Source organism: Hydra vulgaris, chromosome 06 (genome assembly GCF_038396675.1).
Source record: "Hydra vulgaris chromosome 06, alternate assembly HydraT2T_AEP".
Lineage (NCBI taxonomy): Eukaryota > Metazoa > Cnidaria > Hydrozoa > Anthoathecata > Hydridae > Hydra > Hydra vulgaris.
The window spans coordinates 36704279-36712081 of record NC_088925.1 but is presented as its reverse complement, the minus strand read 5'-3'; the positions used below and the strand labels follow the sequence as shown (position 1 = coordinate 36712081).

The 7803-nt window shown below is 27.7% G+C and overlaps 1 long non-coding RNA gene across 1 annotated transcript; it reads left to right on the top strand.

Annotated features, from left to right (window-relative positions):
* Positions 1–356: 356 nt before the first annotated feature.
* Positions 357–6886, top strand: LOC136081816 (uncharacterized). The gene is made up of 2 exons (XR_010639156.1): positions 357–595; positions 6003–6886. It is a non-coding gene; the product is annotated as an uncharacterized LOC136081816 (long non-coding RNA).
* The last annotated feature ends 917 nt before the right edge of the window (positions 6887–7803 follow it).

The window sequence follows — 7803 nt, the reverse complement described above, 5'->3', positions numbered from 1 at the left end:
CGAACTTTGAAACAAAAACAACAATATAAGTGATACAAACTTTGAAACAAAACAACAATATAAAATAGTCGAAATTATAATTAGTTAAAAAAAAATATTTTGATATCTCAAAAATTATTTAATATATTATCTGTTGAAAAAATAAAATTTTGTAACTTTTTTTAAAAAAAATGAAAAAATGATTAACAAATCAAAGTTGAGGCAAAGAATTTTATTTGGAAGATACGGTGCTCAATAAGTTATGCTTCCGAAGATAAGGTGTTAGATAAGTTATACTTCCAAAGATTTGGTGCTCGATAAGTTATACTTCCAAAGATAAGTTGTTCGATATTTATACGAAACTCATTAAAATTTGATTGACAGGTTCGGTTAAAAAAGTATTTCATAAGCTATACTTATTCTTTGCTTCATAGGAAAATAAATAATTAATGATAGGTTATTCAGATAAAGAAACGTAAAATATAAAGTATTATATTCGTTAAGTTCATAAACATTTAAAACAATTCTATCTTTAAATCAGAGGCGTTGTGGGGTTTAATAACAGAAGTGGCGAAAGTTTTCTGAGGAAGCTCTATGTAAAAAATACCGAGCGGAGGTGAGACTTTTTCTGTTCTACAAAGTCTTTTTTTTGTAGTTCACAGTAATGAAGATTATAATCTAGTTATGTTTTAAAACAATTTTTTTGTTGTTGCATAAACACGGTAAAACGAGGTTTCAATAGCATGTAGCGTAATGCTACTGCACCTGTTACTGCAGCAGGTTGCAGGTTATTTCTAAATCTTGAATATCTATTTTGAGAACATCTAGTTTTACTGTTATTGCGGTTGCAATAAAAATGCAGGAAAGTTATGTCAAATGTGAAAACATCTGTTTTCGCATTTTGACATAATTTTCCTGCATTTTTATTGGAAATATTAAAGCTTCATTGTGCGGTATTTGATTGCAAACAATAGCTTTAGTGTTATTAAATAATACTAAAACTATTGTTTGTAATCAAATACCGTCCCATGAAGCTTTAATATTTTAAATACTGTTATTTAAAAACAGCATTAACTGGATATATTTTCAAGTTACACTGGATTTACTGAAAATTGTTAACTTGCTTGTCATAAGAGTTAGAGATGCTGGTTTTACTAATCTGTTCAATTATCCATATATACCAAAGAATACATCAAGAATTGAGTGTCCAAAATGTAGTTAGCTTCAGTCGTCTTGGTTTCATACATGTAAAATTATCTAGCACAGCTTCTTGATCATGGTAATTCACCAATTCAATCGACCCTAGTGCTAAGCATCATAATTGTTCAACACTCATATTGGACCGTAAACAAGAATTCAGAATTTTTGATCCGCTGAAATAACTTTTTTTTTTGTTGTTATTGTTTTTTCAGCAGTCGCAATAGAAATAGACAATATCATGTATATTTTATGCAATGTTAAGATAACTGTTGTGATAAATATTGAGATAACTGTAAATGTTACAGAGATTATTAGTAAGCAATACTTTACTGTTCGACTCTTCTGTGTCCATTTCTTTTCAAAAATTTCTGAATAAAATTTTTTTTTTAGTGACATCACCCAAATTTGTGATATTGCTTGATTATTTTTCTGACAGAAAATTGATAAGTTCTAAGCTATCCACATCCTCAAAATTCTTTGGATCTAGACATTTAAGTTTTGGAGCAAAAGTTTAAAGCAATTCTTTATTGTGCTTACCACAGAGTACCCAGTACCCAGTAAGTAATGACAGTAAAAGTCTTATTAGTATCTTTGTTTCTTTCAGATTCTGTAATTAGAATTAACCACTGCTTACCTTGATGCAAACCTTATGTTACCAAGATGTTTCATGCTTATGGCAAACTTTTCCACGCTTTGACGTTGAGTAACGTTAACCTAGATAAATTGCTAGTAAAAAAAAAATATACTTTCTAACCCAAAATAATTTTGATTGTACATTAGAACTTACAGTATCAATTATCATAAGATTCAAGTTGTGAGCACATTAATATGTAAACAAACCATTCGTTGCAATATCTACGACTCTTTTTTGCAGCCTTGAAATTTCATCAGTCATGTGACTTGCGCCAACATATGACTGACCATACCAAAGTTCTGTTATGATACCAAGGTCATTTTAAGAAGACTTAAGAAGGGTAAATAAGGTTTAAGCATTTGTTACAGGTAATTCTAAGAACTGAACAAATCTTTTAACTGAATCTCCAACGACTAAAACATGTTGCTAAGACTTGAATAAAGTCTATAATGAAATCTATTATAACTCTAAAATACTTTGCATTTTTCACTCTAAACATATTTTTCATTAACTTCAGATGCCAAAGACGTTATATTTTTTCAAGAAGTTTCATGAGTTCGAACAAATTACTTTTATTATTGGATCCCTTGCCACAAAATTTTCCTTGTATGCTTAAAAACAACACAATCTGTAACCGGATTTATAATCTTCTTTTTTTTGTTTTTTTTTGTTTCCTTTCTAATGCCAAAAACATTGCCAAAACTGTTTGGTCATTAGATATACACAACTTTGTTAAAAATAATTACTTTATAAGTTCTTCATGGATTTTTGATGATTTGCGATTTTCAAATTTGGGACACCTTTTACAAAACTTATATAACTTTTAACAATTGCTTCAAGTCTACTCTATGAAAAGCCAGCAGACAAAAGAAAAATTGCAGCAGCTTCTTGGGTAATAAATCAGCGACGAATATGTTTCTCTTCTAGTCATTTATAGCATCTGCCACTAATGGTCGACTAAGTAACTTGAGTAATAAATCAATGACGAATATGTTTCTCTTCTTGTCATTTATAGCGGCTGCCACTAATGGTCCACTTAGTAACCGATGAGCAAAACTCCAATCAATTGCTGGAAAATACCTATATAGGTCCACTGCAAATCCACTAAAACAAAGTTTGCTGGAATAACACGTAATGCGATATCCCACTTTGTTGCATTGCGCATCTCCTGCCTATGCTCTTATTTTAAATAAAATTTGGTTTTGAAAAATGTATCAAGCGCATTGTATGTTTTTGATGGTAGTAAAACCGTTGTTACTTATATTTAGCTGCATTTCTATAGGCATTATTTGCATTGTTTAAATAAATATGAATATATAAGTAGTATAGCTGTTTTAAATTATTTTATTTAAATATATTCTAGCCTTATATAGTATTTCAGTACTTTTTCATCTTTTGTTATTATATAACCAATACGAGGTTTCGATATCAGATAATTATCAAGATAATCCTACGGGGATTTTCTTTTAAAAGTTACGTTCTAAATGTCTTTTAAACGTTTTTTAAACGTCTTTTTAACGTTCTTTACGTAAGAATGTTTAGAAGACGTTTAAAAGACATTTAAAATACATTTAGAACGTAACTTTTGAAAATAAATGCCTGCTGGGAAGTAAAAAGGAATTTTGTAACGGGATCGTCCATAAATTACGCAACGCTTTATTTTAAACAAAGAAGTAAGAGGAGTTAACGATGTTAAGCTCTTTTACGCGGCAATTTTTATAAAACTTAATGAGTTATTTTGATTTCTTATTTAAATTAAGGCTCTGCGAAAGAAATTTTTTTTATCGCTTTTGGTTTGCTTATTAGGGGTTGTCCATAAATTATGTCACGCTTTAGGGGAGAGGAGGGGTTAGTGGTTTTGTGACGACTCATACGGAACTTGTTACTGAGTTACAATATTGTGACAAGGAGGGGGGAAGGGGTCTAAAACGGTCTAAAATTGCTTGAAGTAATTTGTAGTTTTCAATAAAACGTTAAGATAAATATTTGGAAAAAAACTTTTTTTTTCGAGGAGTAAAAAAGAACCCTTTTTTTTTTTGAATTTTTAAGTTATTTAAAAATTCAAAAAGTTAGTTTATGAACCAGAAACTTGTATAAATTCTATATTCATATTTAAAAGAATTCGAGAATTTAGGTATAAGCTAAAGATTGGCTACTCAGCGTAGTTAAGGAGAGATCCGAACGATTTGCATTTCTTAAAAACAAAAATTTACGTTTTTAAACTTCAAATTTTTGTGTTTTCTACTTATTTTTGACTATTACTGTTATATATTTTTAAAAAAAGAATTTTATCTTTTCTTATACAATTTATTATTTCTATATAAATCTTTTTTCAACCAAAGCATCAAACAAAACAAAACTACCACAAAAATACATAAAACGCGTAGGGACAGCATATTAAAAACAGTGGAAACAAATGTGTTAAGTATTTACATTCCAAAAATGTCTCTTATATTCGAAATTAAAAAGCCTCCTTGTTTACAGCATTAAATTATTCAATAAATGGCTAAAAAGGTCATATTTTATCTTTCCGTAAACAGTAAAAACGTTAAAATCGAAGTTTTCACATTTGTTTTCACTCATATCAATTTACTTCCAAAGCTCTTATAGTCGTTTGAATAAATTACCAAAAAGAAACGTTTCAGCTTTTATAACTTCTGCCCCATAGTATTAAGCTAAAACTTGAAACTCATAGGTAATAAAATCACCGAATATTTGTTAACAAAATAATACAATGAGCTTCGAGATTTTAAAAAAAAAAAAACTAATCAGAATGCACACAAAATAAAACGATATTTTTTGAAAACGAAAGGGCCTAAACGCGATATTTTTCATCGGATCTCTTCTTAACTACGTTGAGTAGTTCTGTAGAAATATTTTTTTCAAAGCTAAATTAGTCTTTATATATAAATTATTTGTATTGAGGTAGTTGTACGTCTTGTCGTATATAATTTTTTCTAAAATTTTTTTTAGTAGGAAGAACAGAATTAGATAATTATTGATATTTGATTTTTTGCCGTCTTTATGAACTTTGACTGAGTAGGCAATTTCCTTAATTGTATTGATACTTTGAAAACTTTAAAAAGAATATCTTTGAAACCATCATAGCAATCAATAATTACATTTCCGTTTATTCCGTCAGCACCAACTGCTTTGTTTCATTTTAAAGATTTGAAGGCTCTTTTAAACTCTTCAATTGATAAACCTACCAATCAATCAGGGGGAACAAGGGAATTATGTGTAGGTTTTAAAAAATCATTAAAGAAAATTTTTACAATAAAATTTTTGATAGAAGGAACACTATCAGCCAGTTTACTTTCGACATCAGTAAAATAATAAATTCTTTTTGCTATTTTGGTTCACATATACATATATTGCTCATTTAAATCATTTTTGGAAAGATATTTGAGCAGACTTTCTGTTTTCCCTTGTTTGTTTAACCAAGTTTTCATATTTATTTTGAGCCTTTTTTATATTTAATAATTAGATTAGAATTATAATTTTTGCCAATTCTTTTAAAAAGTTTGTAGCTTTTATATATCTAAAGATTAGCATGTGGTTTTTGTTTTTTAATATCTTATATACAATTTTTGTTTAATTTTTTTGTAAAAGTCCGTTGGTAACCCAAGGACTATTATTATTAATGTGTTTAATCTCACAATTTTTTTGGTGACTGGAAAATTTGCATTGTACACCAAGAAGAATGTAATTTTACAAATAAACTTTCATTTTCAAAAATAATTTTATATCATCAAACCTGAATTAATTCAGGTTTGATGATATAAAATTATTTTTACTTTGTATATTTTTATAAACACGTGCCCCATTCCTTCCTTTTTTTTCCGTCCCACAGTTGACTTACTAATTTATAATTAGACAATTTATAAATAGGTTTTTATTCTAGTGTATTTTTATTTTGAGTCTGAAAAATAATGTGCACTATTTAAACTTATTATCGTTTACATGTAATACAATGAAAGAATTTATTTATTTTGTTCTCTTAAATTCATAAATGTTTAAATATATTTGTAAATTCCTCAAAGTTTTTTGAATAATATTTTTGTAAAAAAGCATACTAATTTTATATTTAAAAATAATATCTGAATTTTATACTTTTGAATAAAAAACTTCAAAAGTAAACGAAAGGTTGCTTCAACATTTAAATTTCTAGTTTGTGTTTTGTTTTTAGTTAACTAGTTAATTTCGTGCTTGTGTTACTTCGAACTAGTCCAGCGCTCTAACTATTTCATCACAACTGCCAAACATGAAAATGGTATGAGGAAAATTATGTTTGACATTAGGTTTTTATTATATATTCTTCTTGTTAAAGTTATTAAGTTATTATTATTATTATTGTTGTTGTCATTTTTAACAAATTCACTTCCAACAAGGCTGATAACAACAATTATGTCGAAAGTGAACAGAAAGTCAAGGTCAAAGTTTAAGAACAAGAAAGCAGTTGACAGAAAATTTAAAAAACTGTAAATCGTATGAGAACATGATGAAAGAAAATATATGCATAGATTTTCGAAAGTGATTTTCGAATTTCCAAAGCAAAGATTTTTGAAAAAACTAGATGAATATAAGTTTAAATTACAAACTTTAAATTTCGACATCACTAGATAAATATAAGTTTCAAGTGGACCATTAGGGATTGTCCATAAATTACGCAATTTTATCTAATAAACAATATTAACTAATAAACAAAACAAATAAGATTAAAAGTTTTCCCTCGCAGAGTCTTTAATTAAGCTGAAACTTAAAAAAATTCTTTTAGTTCAACAAAAATCATTGCGATAAAGAGATCTCCTACATCTATTTTTTAAATAAACTTCGTGTTGTGTAATTTATGGACGATCCCTTAGTGGCAGCCGCTAAAAGTGGCTAGCCAATTGCTAGCCACTATATCACATGTTAGAAAGTTGTAGGCTGGCCACTTATAGCGGATTGCACTAATGGTCCACTTAAGCAACCGACGAGCAAAATCAAAATGCCTATTAAAGTTCACTGCAATTCCACTTCAAAAATGTTTCCTGGAAACGTCCTTTTTTTTTTCCTGTACAAAGTTGAAAATGTACAAAAAAAATAAAATTTACAAAGAATACAAAGAAGAATACAAAGTTGAAAGTTCTTTAAAATAAACTTTAAAATATGCTGATTAAAGTTTTATTAAATGTTTAAAAAAAAAAGTTATAATGAAAAATTATACTTCATTTTGCAAGAAAAGTGAATACACACTCATTATGCGTACCACGTGAATATACATTATTTATGCGTACCACGTGAATATACACTCTTTATGCATACCAATGGCATTATAGCTAATATTATTTAAATATTTTTATCATTTTTTAAAAAACATTCTCTCCGCCTTTTATAAACATTTTTTTCAGAAATTCGAACTTATGGCTAGTTTGTTTTATATAGTGATATTAAAGAGGGAGGAACTTAAAATAAGAATTTAAAAAAATCATTAGTTTAAATAAGTGTGTCATTTACACTCAAATGTGCATTATGTACAAAATACTCAAACTTGTTTATTTAAACCATAGCATCAATTACTCTGTTATTCATAATAAGAGCGTATTTAGTTTATATTGGAAGCTTCTTTATATCAACTTTTTTAAACTTCATTAAAATATTTTTTTAATTAATTTAATGTTGAAATATTTTTGTATTTTGAATCATATTTGCGTCTCCTAAAAAAAAAGGAATTCATTTCTAAGATATTTTAGGGCTTTCAGATTCTGGTGGGGGAAGGGATGCATACCCCCAATCCGTCACTGATATGAAACTACCTCTAGAAATTATAATATATCTAGATATAGGTCCATACATAGTCTTATGAATAGATTTTCAATGATAATATACAAACAGAAATATATTATCTTTATGTATATCCAATTAATAAAAATGGAACATAATTAATATCAAGTTTGTTACTAACAAACAAATACGTAACGAAAATATAGATAATGTGAAAAGCTTTT